This window comes from Ischnura elegans, chromosome 2 (genome assembly GCF_921293095.1).
Source record: "Ischnura elegans chromosome 2, ioIscEleg1.1, whole genome shotgun sequence".
Lineage (NCBI taxonomy): Eukaryota > Metazoa > Arthropoda > Insecta > Odonata > Coenagrionidae > Ischnura > Ischnura elegans.
Genome location: NC_060247.1, coordinates 33,200,887 through 33,222,304, shown reverse-complemented (window position 1 = coordinate 33,222,304; position 21,418 = coordinate 33,200,887). Strand labels below are relative to the sequence as shown.

General features: G+C 39.5%; 1 protein-coding gene across 12 annotated transcripts in view; it reads right to left on the bottom strand.

Annotated features, from left to right (window-relative positions):
• LOC124153567 (kinesin light chain) overlaps positions 1-21,418 on the bottom strand; it is a 110,453-nt gene that overhangs the window by 87,684 nt on the left and 1,351 nt on the right. The gene's annotated exons all lie outside the window — the stretch shown is intronic.

Below are 21,418 nucleotides of genomic sequence, written 5' to 3'. Positions count from 1 at the left end.
ATGATCATCACCATTCCAATAATTTGGACAACAGTAGCTCGTTGTACGAATCGAAATGCTAGTTACCTGCTTTCGACAATAACACCAAAGGGTAAGATAGGAGCAATAATAAGATAACAAAACACGTGAGCAGTTTTGACGTTAACTAATAATCTCAAATGGAATATGATTCCACCTACGGTTTTCATCGTGGGCACAGTTCGATTGCCTGATGATCTGCTTAAAAATAGCACGCATTCATAATTAAGTACTAAAGGAAATATTAGACACGGGCTGGCTTGGTAAAAATAGGATCGTTGCGCAACTCGGGGTACGATAGCTTTAACGAAATGTCAACATCGGATGCTTACAGCAGACAGCAATTAATAACTGAAGGAAGAGACGGTAGACCTTAAAACAAAACAACACCGCTAAGTCATATATAGAGCTATAAAGATAGGTATCTTAGAGCGATGACACTAATCCTGGAGATAAAACGACCAGGATTTCGGAAACCCAATGCACTTCCATAGGTGACCAAGAAAATGGCACTGAATGTGAGCTACCGTTGTCCGGGTTAATATTTATAAAATTAGCATGGAGTATAACTAGCGACTATTCCAATGAGAATGTTGGAATTTCCATCATACAAGATACGCAGGAAACAACACCAAGAAAACTTTCAAGGTATTTGAGACAATTACAACTTCCTATAAATGGTTTCTAGATACAACTAGAGTCAAAAATAGCATTTACCTACGAAATGTATTGTAGGGCTTTATTCCCGGCAGTTTATTCAAAGAAATCACACATGAAATTTGAACTTAGCAAAACGATGGGATTGAGGATTACACTTTAATCTTGCACATGCCTACCAAAGGAAGGGAGAGGCAGAAAATCCTGAGGAGGGAGGAATAAAAAAAATCCAAGCGTGAATCCACGAAAGTTTTTGGCAGCACCCCATGGAGAGTTTTCACAAAAACAAAATCCGTTTCGCAATACTAGAAGGGATACTCTCATGTAGATATAATTTGTCCAAACCCACACTTGATTGCGACAGCAAACACTTTCGAACTTAAATTGATCACTTTCGTGCTGCGGAGAACTCAACTATCTCTTATGTTATATCAATCTATATCTCTAGTATGAATAACTTCATTGCTATATACAAACTCGTAATGATCTCCGGGAGTTGTTATGAGGGGTGCATCCGTCTAAGCGAAGGAACACTGCGAGAAAGATATGAAGTGATATTTTCAGTACGGCAATCAAATAATTATTAAAAATAAGGCTTTGCGGCATGCGGAGGGAAACCTGACCTGATTGAACAGGGTCTTCAGGAACTCACGAGGCAAAGGAAAGTTGAGGACTCCCTGACATGATATCCTTGGACCCGCTAGTGACTTAAAAATTAACGCCCGCGCGGGTAGTAAAAAAGTAAGAGGTCCAATGCAGTGGCACTTGTCTCACACACACTACGCGAGGGGATGCTAAGAGATTTAATATATTCACGAAAAACATAAGGGAGACCGTAATTCCCAAGTGCGGACCGAAATAATCGAAAGCAACAGACAAAATACTGGAATCTTTCTCTGGCCCGATATAAAACGCCAGAAAACAAAGAAAAGTGTAGCAAATGTAGTCACGTGATCGGCGCGAAAAGGCAAATCAAGAATTCATTCTGCCCTCTAACTAACATCCGATTATCTCTGCGCGCTGCCTGAAGCCCCATACGTTATACTAGACTAAAGAGATGACCCACATTTTCATGAGATAACGTCAATCTAACGAGGTGACGACGACTGTGACCTTTACTCGCGTAAAATAAATGCAGAGAGGCGAGAAAGGGGAAATAATTTTATGAATTTTCCAAGCAAGCAGTGCCTTATATCAAAAGGAAATTTGAAATAATCTGGCTCCACTTTTCGCAATAATGTTTGAAAATGATACTCCTGAACACTTGCAACCCTATAGGATATACTCCACCATGCTTTCCACATACGGGCGCTCCGACAAAAAAAGGCACTTCCGCCGATTATATTAAGGAGGGGTACTGCGAACCTCTGTCCAGGGCGCCAGTAAAAGTTAATTTTGCCCATAACTGGAGCATGATTATTCATGCGCTACTCACTCCTTCTAATATAATCATCGACTACTACGCATTACCCTCACACTAGTAGATTTCCGACCACCAGACACAAATCAATTACTTCCCCCATCAATCAATCAATCCTTTTCATACATTCGACCAAAACGGAGAAAATAATCGGCCAGATGATTTTGAACCCGCATCAACTCCCATTAAAGAGCCATCATCTTAATCAAAAACCACTACTACTCAAGCCTCTGATGATCTCAAGGCAGCACTGAGTCCTCTAATTTCGGCAGGAAGCCGCAAAACCTAATACGGAAAACGCCCACGGTCCTCGGGGAGTCCCAACTTCCTCTAGTGCCACGAGATTCTCCTCCAATGCGCGGCATTGCTTTCCTTTCAATGCGAGAGTCACACGTGGTGAAACCATTTGCGGCAGCGATTCCCGCGAGGAGGCATTCGCGTCGAAGGCGGTACGGGGTCACGACCAGCCAGGTCAGCGCTCCAAACCCGCGCGCGCCGACACACTTGAGCATGTACGAAACGATACGTAAATGTCAATCAGCGAAAAGAAAAAGAGCCACGCACTGCAATGGTTGGAGGACACTGCCTTCCTCTCAACAGTAGAGAAGTCATTCTGCTGCCTACGCCAACAATTAATGATTCACTACAAGAGAACTTGACGAAACACAGTAAAGCGAGGCGACAAGTTGCTTAGTTTTTTCTTCTGAGATTAGCAATACGTCAACCTGGGCATGTCCATCAACTTGGTAAGAACCGAAGGTATGTGAAAGGGAAAAACTGCAAAAATGTCCTCGCCCGAATTGGATTAAGTGATAAAGAGGATAATACGCAGCCATGAATAGACTATTTGGTGGGATAACGAGTGTAGATTGACTGATGGAGAAAATGACGAAGTAAGTACCAAGTAATTATACGTATTACTGTATGATAATACATACGATGATTCAAGTGCATCTGAAGGCTTCCACTGAAACTGGTTCCATTCAGACGATGACATAATGCTGATTCATAATAGATGGCCTTGGGTACTTTCTTATATGTGAATTTCAGACGTAACAAATCTATAAAATTGCAGAAGAAAAGGTCACCTCAATACCCACACTACTGGCGAGAGATTGAAACGTAACAAATATAGTGAAACACCTAGTCAAGTTTAAGTACAGTACGCTAGCGGAAGCAACAAACATCGCATTGAACATTCATAGATAACTGATTCAATAAATAATTAATTATTTGCAAGAGAGATGTAAACTTGAAGTCGTATGTAATCTTGAAAGGCGCCGAAAATTATTTTTTTAAAAAGTCCGACTTACCAGTGTTATGACAAGGCAAATTAAAATCCTCATGAGAATGATTCCTCCATAGAAAAACGCGAAAATGTAACTAAAAACGCTTCAGAGAAGAACAAAATGGATTAACCGTAAGATCATTTACAAGCGTATTTTTTTCGAATTACGCCATAAAATGTTTCCAGCTCTTTTAAAACATTAGTGAATTGAGTAAATGAGTAGGGTGATTTAATTTTGTCACTTCCAAGACAGTATAGCCATAAAAGATCGTTTCCTTTGATGGAAGTTAAAAAAAAAACTTTACAAGGAAATTTCCTACGGCATATACAGTGTGCACATGAATTAATCGGACATCACTTCTAAGCGGGTCGCAAACATCGATCAACTGGTCGCCTTACTAGATTCCAGTCATAAGGATGAAATTTCAAAACTTTAAAAACTTCCTTGCACCTTAATAATAAAAACAGATTGATCATTGGTTCACTAATAAGATAAGGAGCATTAACAAAATAGGATTACAAATACTGCTACAGAAGAATAATATTGAATGTAATACTGAATTGACTTCATTGAGCATTTCGCCCATTTTGCCACGATTCACTAGATTATTTCATTAGGCCGTTTTACACGGGGCACGTACTTGCACAATCTGACGTTGTGTACGAAGGCGCAGTCAAAATTTCGTAGTGTAAAGCGGTGAATTGCTATAACACATGCATGAATGCGTGAACGTGAGATGGCAAAATAGCCCGTTCTAATTTCGTTCATAAATTCGCGCTATTACACGCCATTTTAGAAATTAATGCAGTTCTAACCTGCACAATTCAGTGCCCCGTGTAAAACGCCCTAATAAGTGTGTAAGTTGGGGCTCGGAACTGCAAGTGTGCCCCAGAGAAAAACGAATGACAACAGCGGATAATCATCACTAAGTGCCATAAAAAAATGAAAAGACGATACGATACTTCCTACGGAATTCCTCTAGTAAAAGACAAGTTTCCGAAAGACTGATTGGTTTTACGGCATTATCACAAAAAATCCTCGTCCTCTTTCCCTTTCGCCACAACTGCGACGCAACTTGGGCGTAACATGTGGAGCTCCGAGGTCTCATTAGCACTTGAAGACGAGATGACGGCACGGTCGATCTCACTAGAAATACATTAAAGAACGCGCATAATGGCTGCGCAGCAAAATTAGCCGTGGCCAACATTAAAACCCCAAATTCCGTATTCAAATAGGAAATGAAAAAGTTAGCAAAATGTATAGGTAGTTATTAACAGGATTTTTAAAAAATCCGCACATTTCCAATGCATCGTGAGTGGTCAATTTTACGGAAATAAAATTTCCAATAGAAAAAAAAATCAAGTAAACAAACTTTATCGTCACACTCAACCAATCCAACGGACCACATCAAACACGTAATCTTGGATTTCGCCATTTCAACATCAATTCCATGCGCGAAAAGCGGATGAGCGCTCGAGCATATACATCCTCGAAGAGGTCGAAAAGACATTCATTTCGGCAAACTTGTCAATAAGTCAATGCTGCGAAGGCAATCATATGCCTGTTCCCAGGACGGTCGCAAAATGTTCTGGAGGCCAACCACGAAGTTTCCTAACCAGAAGCACACGCCTCACTGGCGGTTTTTTTTCTCAAGGCCGCGAGGGACTGTGATGAAGCTACAAAACAGCTGCCACACGATAGCGGTAAAGAAATGATTAAGCTAATTCTCCGGTGGCTGACCATTTGCTGACGACATGATAAATATGAAGGACTATCAGATGAAACAAAACAATTGTGCTCCCAACAGTTTCCCTAGTGAATTCGGTTTATGTAAAAAAAAATGAAAAAAAAACTGGCGCGGAGAAAAAACTCTACGTTACGAAAAAGAAAACAAAAATGAGCAGTAAATTATTTGGTTAGACATACCACACCAACTGGCACGCTATTATGAGGGGGAAGGCAACATTTCATGTAGGTGAACTAATTTCAGGAGATTTTAACATGAAAATAAAATCGCATGTCGTTTGTATGTGAGAATAAGAACATCAGACCTACAGAAAGAAGCCGGAAAACTCTAAAAATATTTTGAGAGATAATCATGTGATAAAATAACGATCCAGACGGAGCAATTACATAATCATGAGCATGGCAAACAGAAAATATAATCTCCTTAAGTGTTAAAAAATGGCCGACATTGATTTTAAATACCAAGGAATTTAACGATTTTTGGCCAAGAGAGAATGAAAACTCGATATTTAAAAAAAAACCGGCCTTTTACCAGCAAGACGAGTGGAGTTATTAATTTTTGGAACACCGAAAACATTAGCTAAAATCAATTTGAAGTCTGAGCTAAACATAATATCGTTCAACGTAAGCAGGAAAAACGGTGTCCTGGAAATTTCAAATAAAGAAAACGCCGAGAATTACTCACTGGTATTAAGAGAGCTGAATACAGGAGACCTAGCTATGGCGCAAGTGACGAAGTGGGGAGTGGTGACTAATACCAAGCTCCAGACGACCGCAGAAGGAACTGCGGTGATTCACGGTCTCGAATGCCGCAAATGTCTCTACAAACGCTCCCAAATCAAAGACTTCTTCGAGAATCTCATTCACATTAAGAGAAAATATCACTACATTTACTGAAAAGAAACGTCAATCCCAACGCTCAACGAGTATCAAAAACTTTTTATCCTGTCATTTCCTCAGTAAGAGACGATTTTGTTACCAGTCGGGAACCGCAGACGGAACATGTGGTAACTTGAGTATCCCTACAACGGAATATGTAAAAACACGTTGTCAATAACTGAACCTGATCTGCTATCATATGAAATGTAAACCGATGAACTCTTTCGTATGCTTTGAAAACTTAAGAAAATATCACAATGAACTAATCCATCAAATGTTGTCAAACAACTAGCGAATAGGTCTGCTGCGGGTAGCAATACGTTCTTATAGTAGGACAGAAAAACTTTACACTGGGGAACCTACCTACCCGAGAAAAAAGAAATTAATGATCACTAATATTCCAATTCTCATACAGAATCGCGCACCTTGGTTTAATCTATTTTATGAAAAAAGCATTTCAAATTTAGTCACGTGCCTCTTGGAGAAAAGGAACTAATGAAAGACCAAAAGCATAATTTTTAAATGAGAACGCCATTACAATTCATATCAATCATCAAGAATGGGCAAAGGTAGGATAAAAAAACCATTCCACGATCATGACTAATTAATTATTGAAAACGACCATGACGGCGAATAACAGAACCATGAGGCCCTATCTTGCAAAGGACAACTTAATGCCTCTGCATAGGCATCGGATACATCAATGAAACCCGATGATGATATGAAACGTTCTACGACGAGAAATAAGTATTCTTGGGGGGTGATAGCGGCTTAGAAAGGGAGTGACTAACTAGCATCCCGCTTACTCTTTCTTCAAAGAATAGGTTAAATATGACACCATTGGCTACGACGAAAGTTTATACTAACAATAAGAACTGAACTCATTATATTATAAATTCATCATAACAAGGAGAAATTCATTTCGATAATTTCTTCATCATAGTATAAAATTAATATTCCACATCTAGTGAGATGATGAACATAAAAGGAGTACAGTAATCATTATTATTTCTATAACTGATACGAAATATCAATTAGGGAAACCATTAAATATATTTAAAGCTTTTCTCGGTAATTACAAGAGGATATAAATTTCTAAAATTAAAATAACTCAATTATGATTCATTAAAAGAATTTTGAACATAAATGTACTAACAATGAGAAAATATTGCCACACACGGAAAAGGCAGATGACTTTTAAGTGAGAAAATCATGAAAATATAATTTTTTTAAGGTTAATATTTTTATCTGATTGGTGATAGATTGATTAGGTACCAACCTTGTTGGTCACTGATGAGATCCGAAACATGGCAAAGTGTATTCGGTCAAAGATACAGTGTCCAGCGTGATACGGTGAAAATCTTTGATATTCAGCTTAGTAAAACCACTTGTCTGTTTCCACACACTTTTATTTAAACCGACCATGATTTCGGCAACTCCTTGATAATGGCACGAGTTGCCGAAGCCATGGTCGGTTTAAATAAGTGTGTGGAAACAAGTGACTTTACTAAGCTGTATTCTGTCATCCTAAAAGCGACTTCATCCAAGAAATGATGATAGGATTTCCTTTGCGAAAACCAAACAAGAGCCCCTCGCAGAGTCATTCAGGAAATCAAAATATTGGAGTGCTTGATTATTTATCCAAAGAAATTTAATAATAAGCTCTTATAAAAATTTTTTTTTTTAAAACCAGCCTTTATATTTAGATTACAGGGGATGAGCAACGTTTATATATGACACAAAGCAAAAAAACTCAGTGACCCCGAAAAACCAAAAGTGACGTATTAAAAAAGTCACTATATTTATTAAATTTTCAGTGAATGGTAAGCCCCCTATGTTTCAAAATGCCACCCCTATGCTTTTAAATGCCTACCCCTCTGTTAAAAATGCCACCCCCCTATGTTAAAAATAAACATGTTTTGGGGGGCTATAGGTTGACTGGGGGGTGGTTAAAGGGGGGTTGGAGAGAAAAAGTTATATTTTCATGTATTGTCATCGGAAATGAAGAAGTGTGCAAAATTTCAGCGTTTTTGCTTCACAGGAAGTGAGTCAAATTTGAGTTACAAGATTTGTACCAGACAAACAAACAGACAGGTTGGTGAGTTGATATAAAGGCTGGAAAAAATAAGTAATGGAGAACACATTCGAAGATTCTATTAAATCATATCTGAGTACAGAATCATTCATTTTTCCTCCAACGTCATAAGAAAGGAACGAAACTTCAGCAGACGACGTTCTCTGAAGGATATCATACAAGAGCAATGAGAAATAGAACGGGATGCGGAGTAAGCTAGACTTGCTATGAGGAAGACGGTGAGTAATTGGAACGGTGTGACATGTACCGCCCTCGGTGGCTTCCAAATGAAACGGCTCCTGGTGCAAGGTTTTAAGATATTTGGGGTGCAAAAAAAAGGGGGGGCGTGATATAGTTGAGCAACCGCCCCCTCGATCCCGCTCCTCCTAGCTCAAAACCTCTCCCATCAACTCCCGCTCACCCACCCCTACGTATGCATCGATCGGCCTCGTTTCCGGGCTAAAGTATCTGCGTCACTCTAGGCAAAAAGCTGCCAGCCGCACGCATCACGAATATCGACAAGTGCGAAAGAGAAACCTGAGCCCACACATGCATCGAAAATGTAATATCCCAGAGATTAGCTCAGTAAATCCTTTCACTTCAACCTCTCATTCGATCAGAATTTTGAAAAAGTGACGCCCTACTGTACGGTAAGGGGAGCGCCTGCGCCTACAATTTCCGTGGGTTTAGAATGCGTATGGGGAACCTAGAGATCCCTACATTGCAAGTACGTGGACGGCCGGCAAGCTCCCTTGGGTTATTCATTTTCCAGCGTCAGCTACTAAGCCACGAAATTGCTACAACCTACTATTTTCCTTGCCAAACCTCAATTTGACTTTATAGCAATATAACTAACGCTGGAGTCGCCCGCTAGGTTACTCAAGTATGTTCAATGTGATGCACCATGGAAAGAGGCAACCGTGGAGTACTCATCTCCAAATCTTCGATTGCTACCCCACACGATATCGAGTAACTACATGGGAAAAAAAACATTCAGCATCAAGATAATACCCTAGTCATCCTTGCGACAGCCATTGTTATCAATATTTACTATATTTTTATACTGCATAGAAGGGAAATCATTCTCCGAAAGGTCAATGGTTTCTCCGCATTCAAGTCCCCAGGGCCAATGGTTTTGTTACGCATACGTAGGCTAACACCCACCAGATATATGAAATTAGTTGATGCTCGAACGTTGACTCCTTATGTAAGGGCTTAATTTAACTGAGAGTCCTCTACCATACACACTTTTCTCTGCTACACTCGATTTCATGGCTCATCCTTATCCTCGTTTTCTCGAGCACATTTTTTACCCCCGTACCTTTCCTAAACAGCTTGCGAGCGAACTCGACACGCCGGATTTCCTTTCACAAACAGCTGGCAGCAGAATCACAATTGAACCTCCACTGCATTCGTTCTACTGCTCAAGCTTCGCTGGTATACAGTCTATTTTTTCAGTTCGCTGAATACAACGGACAATCAAGGGAGTCGTATTCTTCGATTATTATCTCATTCACGAAGGGTTATGTTATTTCTTTTGAGCTTCTATCAAATCACTAAACGCTAATTAAAAGCGCTGAGACGCGATTACATCTCCCCTGATTAAAAGTGAACTCACGAACAACATTAACGACGTCAGGGTCAGAGCCTAAGAAAAAAATGAAACAAGAATTATTATCGCGTTAGTACATTAATTTTATTTTAGATCAAACGAGAAAGAAATGAAAGGGGCCAATAGTACCGCACATCAATAGGCCTAACGCCGTCAAGACGAACACGGCGAGGAACGACTACGAGGCACATGAAGTTAAAGAAGTTCCCTATCACGGTAAAATTGAATGTGAGACTGTTAAAAAGGATAAACCTCTCAATTAATCTCCACAGAGAGAAAATATTCCATACATAATGAATACAGACTAGAATCCACGCAAGAATCTAACAGCGTTAAAAATAAAAATGAAATGAGGAAACTAAAAGTCATCGCTCACTGCAGCACTAAATGCAAAAAAACCACGCCGTGCCCCACAGGGAGAAGAAAGAAGTATTTTCCCGAACAATACCGAGGACCTGAACCTAAAATATGGATGGATCGCCCCTTAAATAAGTAGAAGGCCTTGAAAGATATTCAGTCACGGTAGTTTCCCGCGTGAAAGGAAAAGTAAGAACTCCCATCCTTCTCGATTAACCAGAAGCCAACCTGAATACGTCGAATAGAAAACGAATTGATGAAGGTTACCCGGCCAACAATCAGGGCCGGTTTAAGCTTTAAGCCAAGTACGCGGCTGCGTAGAGCGCCAAGCAAAAGGGGTCGCCTAAGCGCTCTACGCATTGCTCAGCACTAATCCTACTACCTCTCAGGTTATTTTGGACGGGGGCGGCCGGAATATTGTTTGCTTACACTAGAGAAATGTCTATAACTGGCCCATCCAACAACTACCAACATCCACCTACTACCAACTTAAACTATTAATCTACGAATATGCGTGATCCTTGACAACAAAATACTTCACGGAGAATTAAACTTCTCTATAGTCCAGTTAATAGTACCCACAGAAAAACTTACATGAACTTACTGCACGCTACTAACCACCCTTCTCTCATGACACATTTCCAGGAAAAAATCCCCAATATTTTCGAGCATACTCCTCTCCCACAAAATAACCACAAGTATGAAGAAGTCCCTGCTGTCTTCCGAATATAGTGACCTGGCTGACCCCTACCAACTTCATCGCAGCGAACGATGGCCACAGGGAAATTTAGGCGGTGGAGAGTGGCCCCAAGTATGTCAACTCGTCCATACGAGAGAGTCGAAATGCAGAGCAGCAACTGTACTACAAGCGACGGAACAGAATTAAAATTAAAGTCTCCAAAAGGGGTGGGGAGATCACTGTAACCACCGCACTCCAGTCGTCGAGGAGCGGGAAGTGGCTGAGAGAATAGGTTTTTCGAGGGCTGTTCACAACACGCCCGCGTAGGTAAGAAGGTCAAGCGAAGAGCGGCTCTTCGGCACAGGCTACGACCGACAACGGCGAGGAGGAAGGGTGGCTATTCACGGTTGAGGGAGTCAGATCGAACGATTGTCATGGGACGGCAGTAACCAAGGATGGGGGGGGGGGGGGTGGAAAATGAATGTCAGAACGAGGTGGATGTTAAGGCAGAAGGAAATGCGGGCGGCATGGCAGTGACTTTACCTTCGGAAGGGGTGGGAGTGGGTGCTAGACCAAGCACTTAGACCACGTGAATAAAGTAATGAAATTCACCTCACAGGAGAGCTGCGTCTGCCAAGCGGAGCGGAAAGAAACTCGTGTGAGTTGCTACCTCAAGACAACGGCCAGGGCGAAACTAGTTCTTGGAGGAACTCAGCCACTTCGTGGAAGGAAGACAAAGAGGTAGCACTCGAAAACAGCAGACTCAGGCTTTTTGATCGTGAGCTGCGGGATGCAGTGTTTATAATCAACGATTAAGGAGGGTGGTCCGAGAAACGAAGCATACGTCATCTTCATGAAAATTTCAAAATAGCTCTTCCAATTTACCTGGTCGACTGACGGCCAAAAAAAAGCCTTTCGGAGCAATATTTTCACCACATCGAATTTGAAATTCCACCTTATATTACACGCACTAACCGCAGTATTTATCTAAACATATCATAGGAGTAATGTTGCAATAGGAAAAAATGATTTTTACCGCCATAACATACTTAACTTAGACAAAATTGACAAGAAGACGGAACAGCCTTATAGGCCATATCTTGAGACATGATGGCCAGATGAAAACAATCGATGAGGGACAAATAGATGGGGAGATCGGAAAAGGAAGATCTCGAATGAATTATAATTATATGGAACAGTTAAAGAAGGATGTGAAAGGGAAGAAACATGTAGGTGTAAAAAGATTAATAATAATTTATTTACTCCTACATTCTGTTTTACATCTGAATACAAAGATAGCAGAATTGAGCGTAGATCTGCGTCAAACCAATCTTAGGATTTGTGACCAGAGATGATGATGTGACAAAAATAGATAATAATGATCAATTTACCAAAATTTTCATGATAAACATAAAAATAATCCTCGTCATAATACTACTTCTTAAGAGTTATTGGTAAAAGAATGCAGTAATTATTATCACATCACGTACATTAGGTTGAAATAACCGGGAGAAGTGAAAACTTACAAATATTGGGAGTCTACGAAATCAGTATCATAATTTAGCTTTTTAGGGCAAACATAATTGTAATAGCAGGAAAGAAAACGCACTATTGAACGTCATTTCTAAAAAATGTGCTTGCTATAACCAACCTTTGCTATACTTGACGCAAACAACTAGATGCAGACCACAACATAGCTCTGACGGAAGCACGCAGAAATTTGGAATTGAAAATGCGACCGTTTGGCCTGCTAGCCGGCGGGTGTGGATAGCACTAGCAGGACGAGATAGATGAAATGATAACTGCCATATTTTCCTTCATCGCGAGGTTCGGCAGAAGGCTCACGCACTTAGAAAGAAGAGGCCGCAATAGTGCGCTGCCGGGCGGAGGAAGAAGCCCAAGGGAAGGGGGCGCACGGGACACGACAACCACCGGATACGAACCGTCACGCAGGTAAACCACTCGGTCAGCCGCTGCCCGTGGTTTGCTCGCATCGCCTCTCCCAACTACGAGATCGGAGGATTCAGATAATGAAGTGCGGCACGGCAGCTAATGAGTATCATAAGCCTCCATGGGGCCACAAGATCACTCCCATTCTTAAGGTTATACAGCTCAATACATACAGAAGAAATGTGATAGTAAACAAATGGACACTACAGAGCCTATACTAGTTAGCTCAAAAGCACAGGACGGTTTTGAAGACTCGGCGTGATATTTATTTAATACCGACTTCTTTAAACGTTCACATTTATGACACATAATCCTCTCAATAAATTAACAAATACGCCCTGTGAGGTAAAAACCACTATTTGGATTCGAACGCAAGACATCAAAGGTTAGCAAGACAAGGATTTCACCCCGCCGCCACAGAAGCCAGTGTAAGAGCAGAATGCAGCGTACGAAGCCGAATGATATTAACAAGTACTTTACTAATATGTACTGTTATCCGTTAGAATACTCAAGGTAGAAAACGTAGGGCGTGCTTTAAAATCTATTAAGGAAAGTCAACAAGCGATCATTATTGTTCTAGTCTATTTTTAAGGCTTAAGTATCCAAAACCTCAGTAAAATTGTGAGGTAATTAATAGGTACCACAGCAACACATCTATTATAAGAAAGAAGTTGTTCGTAATAGTTAACCTCACTAATTTCAATAATAACTAATACGAAGTTACACCTCTGAGCTCCCTTAGTATGAATTGTGCCTGAAGATGACGAAATACCGTTTATAATTTAAAAATAAGATTAAATTACTCAAATTATGTTTTAGTTTTCTCTTCTTACTGTCCAAAAGTTTCAAAAGGGTTTTCTTCAATCAATGCACGAGTTATTCTCAAAAGTTACTCGGTCTAAAGCCAAGTCGTAATACCTTAATAATCCCCGTTTTTCTGCGCGTCCGAATTTTCTCAAACTTTCTCTTTTCCTCCAAGTCTAACCAACTTCGCATCATTCCACCATTTCCATTTTTTTCTTTCCTCAGAGTCGACGAAAAAAGCATCCATACAGATTTTGGAAGGAATAAAAAATGCAAAACCTAAAGAATTCGAGACACGTTCTCGAGTTCTCAGAGGCGTGAGTTTGGCCATGGCCAGAATTTCTATGCGGACTCATTCACCGACATAAGGACATTTTGGACCATGGATGAATTGATCATAAAAAGCCGCCTTTTGCTATGCTCGTAACAGGGCTATGCATTTCATTAGCTGTGTAAGTCCAGTCACCTTGTGAAAGGTCACTCGCCAACTATGAGAATTTTTATACCCGTCGACATTATTTCTGGATACGGATTTTCCAATTGCCGCAATTCAATAACATTCGCCACAAATTTTACCATAAACATGATGATTGTCTGAATCGCAACTCCAAAATTTGAAATCCACTTTGATTTACCATGCACATGGAGATTTTTCCCGCTCACATCTTACGTCACTATGCCCGAGGATTTATTTATTTGAGATATGATATTTTAAATTGTAAAAAGATACGAACTTTGAATACTGTATTCAAAATTTGAATTCCGAATATTAACTAATGGCTTCGAATAGAAAAATCATCAAGATACGAGTAAAGATTGAAAATCCTTAGAAAGTCCACTCGTATCCAAGGCTGCCGCAGGAAAGCAAGGTGGGTTATAGGATTCAAACCACATCAGTAATTTTTGGAGAACACGGTCGCAAGTGCACCTACAAACGAATGCCCTCCCGAATTTTTTCTCGAGGCGGCCTCACCCTGAGCCATGCATTCTCTTCCACTTTTCGGGAACGTCGTTCGGAGAAAAACAACCCTTACCCCTAGAAATTTAAGAACCCTGCACTAGGATTATCAGGTGAGCAATGCGGGTCGCCAGCATAGTAGGCGTGGTTGATGCTTCCTCAAATTCCAACCCAGCAGTGCAAGCAGAATTCATGGATGCATGACGCCACGTAGTAAGATTTATCTCGATGCTGCGTAGCATGGAGAGGATACTAATCATTTCCTCGACTACAATTGCAAAATAATACAAATATATACAGAGGGTATCAACACGACGATATTGTTAGTGCAGTTCACACACCCAATTTAAGCCTAAATGTCATTTCTTCTGACAGAACAAAAACCTGGCACCAAGAATTTTTTTCAGGGAAGATATAGGTAAAACGCAACGCAGTCGAAAGGTTATTCCCCTTTCTTCTAATTCTTCTTGATGCAGTCCCCATATCCTACGAATACTGTTTACTTACCTCCCCATATCTTCCGAGTAGAGAAACATCTTACGATGCGTAACCTCATCCACTTTAAACATGAATAAAAATAAATGGATGAATTGTTAGTCTTCAGTTAATTTTCTAGTAAAAAACGTAACTTTACAGACGTAACTCATAAAAAATATAAGGAATAAAACCGGGAAAAGGCAAATCCTAAAAAAATGCTGTCAAGAGTGTAACACCGCATTGAAATGCTACCATCACAAGCGGGAGGGAAAGGGTACTTGGTAATTACAGTTTTACGAAAATCACACTAAGGATTTAAGAAGCGATGTCGTAACTGGACGTACTTCCTACGCTCAACTGACTTTTCTGCGGAACTTTAAGGAGCGATGTAAGAAGTGTATCGCCTGTTCCGTATCCCCTTTGACTGTGGGATTGTATACCCTAACTTTATCAATAGCTCGGCAAATGGTGCCTAATAACAAGACAACGGAACGTCCCTTATCCACATTTCATAAGTGGCTACAAAACCCAATTGCGGAATCTTCTCTCTCCTTCCTCGTTTCAATTCATTCAAGCATTCAATTTCAATAAACAAAGCAATTCAATACTTCATGAATCCATAAAAATATTAATACACGAGAAAAAATATTTTTAAAGCAAAATACATCGTCCATGGTTCACACAATTAATTAAAAAATACGGCACGCCGACGTAAAAATTCAAAGATTTTAATTGACAATCCTGAAGTGACAGAAAAAACTCATACGCTTATACTTGCATGGCTATAAAACGGAGCTGTTATCGGAGAGAAATTTGCTTTAAACGACATTCTCTCAGCTGTACGCAGAACCTACATATTACGCCTCGGCTATTAAAGTTGCCGTCTCCACGGTTAAGTCTTACTGAAGATATAACAACATGAAAGTGAAATGAAAACTCGATGTCGAAATAAGCCGAAATAGGTAACATTTCCCACGCCGGTTAAGAAAAATCCGCTCACTGCCCCATTAGTTTCCCAGAAAAGAACATAGCATTAATTCAATGCCCTAAAAATCTAATTCGAGGGGCAAAGAAATATTTCAAAATGGCTGTCAGTACCAATTTAAAAATCAACCATCCTTCGCATTGGAACCAAATTGATGAGCGCTTCTCGAACTAGGTGCCCCTTCGAGAGACTAACAAAAACGTTCAACGGGGTTCTAAGACATACATCACAGTAATTCTCTTCATTGCTAATACTTGACAACGATCTCCCTCCCTGTAGGGGATTTCTCTAACTCGATAGCAAGTCTTATCGACGTTGCTGCGTCGTTAGCTTATCGAAAATCTTCACTAACGACAATTGGTTTTCTCTACGCTCGCTTAACGATATTTTCTCGATAGCACTAACGAAAAATGCCGATAGCTTATCGGGGGACTCGGGAGCCCGTCTTAAGCTTATCGACGCCCGCTATAATGTTTTTAGGTATCGGTTGCTCAGTGCGTGGCAAAGTTATAATTCTGCTACCACAAAGCGATAAAGGTATTTTTACTTGAAAAATTATAGATACACTTTTGCAAAGGAGATGGAAAGCATTAAAACGTTTTGCAGCAATCAATGATAATAAAAAGTGGCAACAGAGACATTAGTTTTTGCGGGGGAGTGAACATGTTGTTTGAAGTAGATTTAAAAAAGTTATTTACCTTGTGAAAATAATACTTACACATTCCAATTATAGTGCTCCGATTATTTTCAGTCGGTAGTTTATTTAGGCTCGATTGATGGGTCTTAACTTTTTAGGTAGGGATCTAATCACATCTTAAGGAGAGAGCAAATGTAATTAAGCATCTAGTGCAGAGAAGACGACTTAGGAATGTTCAGAATCCTAATTTTCGCCGGATTTTTAATTGAAAACAACCTTTTGAATAACCCCCGATGTGGCCGTAACACTGACGGATTTTTTGACGCCTTTTTTTGGCTGGCTCAAGCCACCGTTCACGAAAATAATTACGGTTTCCCTCATTTACTCAGAACTCATTAGTCGTCACTTTTAACTTTTGCAATGCTGTTAAACTAAGTCCCAACGAAAAATATGCCTGTGTTTTGATGGGTACATGCATACACTTATTTTAGTATCATTTTCAGCTGCTGATTGCAGTGATTTCCTATGCCTAATTGTGGCTACCAACGATAAACCTATGCTACGCTTTGATTTGGGTGAATTTAATCAGTGATTCGATGCCTCAACATGGTGGGCGATTATGAAAATATTTATATTATTTCCTTAAATGCACATTTTTTTTCTATGTTTACTATATTGTGCTTATCTTCGCTTTGCGTAGAATATAATTATAAGTAATAACAACACCAACAACATTAACACTTCCGTAATCTTTTCTCAAGAAATTGACACTAAAAAGCGTTAAGTATGTGACACGAGTTCACAATCACAACACTCACGATGATTCCTTCCATGACATCCGCGTAATCTCGGTATTTTTTATCAACGAATTGATTTCAAGCATCTCAAAATATGATGAAAGCGTCAATAAGTTTTTCTAATTGAATAACTACCACTGTGGAAGTTGTGGACTTAAAACGGAAATAAGCCAAAAGATGTAAACAAGCCGTGGCTGAAGATGCACTCCGAAATTTACATCGTTATAATACTAATAAAAATAATGTTGTCACTACTATAACCACGAGAGAAAAATTATTATAGGCTTAGGTGAACGAGTAAGTAGCAGACAGAGTCCTCTTCAAGATAATTATACTTGAAAATTACGATACATAATGCACCAAAAGTTGCCGATATTCTTCCATCGACGACTGTTGAATCCTTGAATATACATGCTTATTTACACTAATTTCCCCCTTACTTTATTTCGTTCATCATGAAAATATATTACGACACATCATAAAAACAGTATATGAATCCACTACTAAAATGATACTCATCAGTTTTCTCCATCATTTATTATTCTTTTCCAAATCGACCGGTGCGTTCTTTAGCAGCTTCTTGTTTATTTATGGTGACTATTTATCGTTTATTAGTTACCGTAGTTAGGCACTGCTTCTTAATGCTACCGAACGAATAAATCTAGGCATGTGATTGGTTGAAAATTCTAGCCTCACTCGCAGGCGCCGACGGTGTATTGTTTGCTATCGACGAGCCGTGGTCTTGTTTTGCAACGACGGGCTGTCGTTAAGGTGAGATACAGAAACACACTTTCGATAAGAGGGTGTCGTTGCAAGAGAGGACTTTCGTTGACAACCCGTTAACAACAAAACGTTAACGAGTTAGAGAAAGCCCCTACTGGGGCGGAATTCTGTACACCGTACCGACGATTGTCGGTGTCGGTAAGCCGGTCCTACCGATAAGTCTCGGTGCGAGCGATTCAGGAGACACGTTTTACCGACGATTGTCGTTATCCCACCGACAGTTGTCGGTAAACCCGTCGGTACATACCGACGATTTCAAAACGCTCGGTAGGACTTACCGACAAATTTTTAGCAACATGGCGGACTTTTGTTTACACTTTTCTGCCTAAGCTGACGATTTTAAATCATTATCTACGACGCTAGATCCGTGGAAGCGCTCTAATTGTATGTTATTTATAATAAAAATGATTGATTAAACACTTGAAACGTAAAATTTACATAGTGGGAGCAGTATTTAACTTTACCAATGTTACACGTATATTACATTATGCGTTCCAATAGCGTAAGGTATTTTACATTATAAATATTCCGTAATTTTAAGTATGTAACGTATTGCTTTGCTTTTAAATTACTCACAACAAGACACGATAGGTATCTATTGTTGATTCGTAAAGTTTGGATCCGAAATTAATTTATATTTTCAATAAAAACGAATGACTATTGATGCACTTTCAATGAAATATATACGTGGACATTTCGTTCACTTTCATATTAACTTCAATACCCTATGTGAGCATCTGAGAATGGGGTTTATAATGAAAATACCTCTCCTACCTTCGTAAGTACTCTTGAGAGCATCAGACAGCAACGACGAAATAGAAAAAGCATATTGCTACTATATTTTAGAAGAATATAAATGGCATCACTTAACTCCTCTCACTCTATGACGTCGTTACCGGTGCACAAAACTTCCCGTAAAATTAATGCTGAATTTACTTCACCATAATAACCAAACACCGTACGGGACTTCAAGATAGATTTTCATTATTACTATAAGAGCACTGAGTAGGTACGTACCGTGTATTCCATCGGTAGAAAGGGGCAAATAAAAAGAATGATTGCACGAAACAAGGAAACATTTAATGAATTATTCATCATAAAACTACAAAAATTTCATTTCAACACGAGAAAACCTTCATACTTTCAACGGTATTTCACAAATTAACACTGATCAAGCATATTTAGTCAAAGTCATATCAACGCAAAGTTTGAAATAACACACAAATGGTATCAAAATGCAAAAGTATGCAGTTCCAAATAGATAGCGTAAAGTATGTCACTCAAGTTCACAATCACAACACTTGACGCGATGATACTGATGATACCTTCCGTGACATCCGCGGAATCTCGGTGTTTTTCTCAACGAATGTATTTTAAATAGCCCAAAATGTGAATTCAAGCGACAAAAATGTTTTCTAATTAAATAATTACCCTTGTGGAAGTATCGGACTTACGGCGAACAATGAGGCAAACGATGTAAACAAGCCGTGGCTCAAGATGAAGGTACATTGTTACAATACTAATAAAAATAATTTTGTCACTGCTAATCCCAAGAATACAATTAAAATAAGCGTAGGTGAACAATTATTTAGCAGACAAAGTCCTCTTCAAGACAATTATACTTGAAAATTCCAATACATTGAGCACCAAATGTTGCCGGTGTTCTTCTATCAATGACCGTTGAATCCTTGAATATAAAGGCTTTTTTACTTGGGCTAGAAAAAATCCGATGGTAAATACAGCAAAATCTCGGAATACAAGCCACATCGCACCAACGGGAGTAAGAAATTGTGTTCGCAGAGTGATTAAACATCGTAAATATCTCACAAAGCAGTGATCAACTATTTTTAACTTCTTCGCGGGCTGACGAATAACAGATGGCGTTTTCGGAGCCTCATTTGTTTAATGCAGACAAAGGAGAAATATGATTGGTCGAGGCGCCTAGCCTCGCGTGCGGGTGCCACTTTCGTACCGACAAAAGCATTACGTCACGAATTTGTCGGTTGCACCGACAATCTGTCGGTAGCGGCGTTTTGTGAATCACATTTCTATCGGTGCTACCGACGATCGTCGGTAGCTACCGACACCGACGATCGTCGGTATCCGAGTACAGAATTCCGCCCCTGATCACCAATATCACCACCCAATCCCCAGTAGAAATATGACTGCACGCTACGGTAGAACTATGCTATAAATACAAAAATAACAATCCTTATAAAAGCGCATACACTTTGGTTGGTCTGCAAATAAAAATGATTTTTTAATGGATCAGCACATGCGTTGGATCTTTGGGGTTGTGGTTAGCAACCCTGGAAAACAACTTAATTGGATGGCTTACTGAAGAATAGGCAATTAACGATAGGATATTATTTGAAAGAGCTGTTGAAATAAAAGTTACGTCGAATCTTTGATAGAGAATCGCTCAATACGTTCATGCACAAGATTGAAAGTAAGACGACGGCGGTAACCTTATTGAAGAATTAAAAGTTCGTGGATACGGGAAATGTATTTGAGACAGGATGGACCGCGCCTTCCAAAAAAAACTTCTCATTTCGTCATCGCCACATTAACGCTAACAATATTACAATTGAGTACCTCAAGGGTTTCGTGAGGAATATATACGACTTTTCAAGCATATTCAACACTACGACTCATTGTACAATGATTTATGGATTCTTGCTGGAGAATATTTCCATGTTAATAACATACAATCAAATGATAAAAAATGAACAACTATGAAAGCTGAAGCCTAGAAAAAAGACGAAAATATGAAACGAGCGTTACTAAATTTAAAAAAACGTATTTTTGAATAATAATTCATTTATTTTCAAGATGAGGGAGGATACTAAAAAGGTCGATAGCTGGACCACTTTTTCCACACATCGCTTTTATGCGTGGTGAATACAGGATCTTGACTAATAGGGTTAATAATAATCGCCAACCACTCAGTCAGCACAACTAGTTTTATACATACGCATTTTTAAGGGAGTGATAAAACACAAACCATCTGCACTGGGAATTTTTTTTAAAAGCAGCATTAGTTCTTTCAACAGAGATATCGTTTATACTAAAGAAAAATATAATTTTCCACAGGTGACAGATGCCAAAAAATGCATGATGACGCTAGTAAAATTTCATTAATGCATACTTTAATGCATAATTTCATTAATGACTTTTGACAAGGCAATAATTCACATGTGCAAATGATTCACAATCCGGGCTGAAAATCCAGCAGGAATATTTAAACCTAAATATCATATAAAACTCAGACGCAACAACAGCAGCAGCTATTCGAG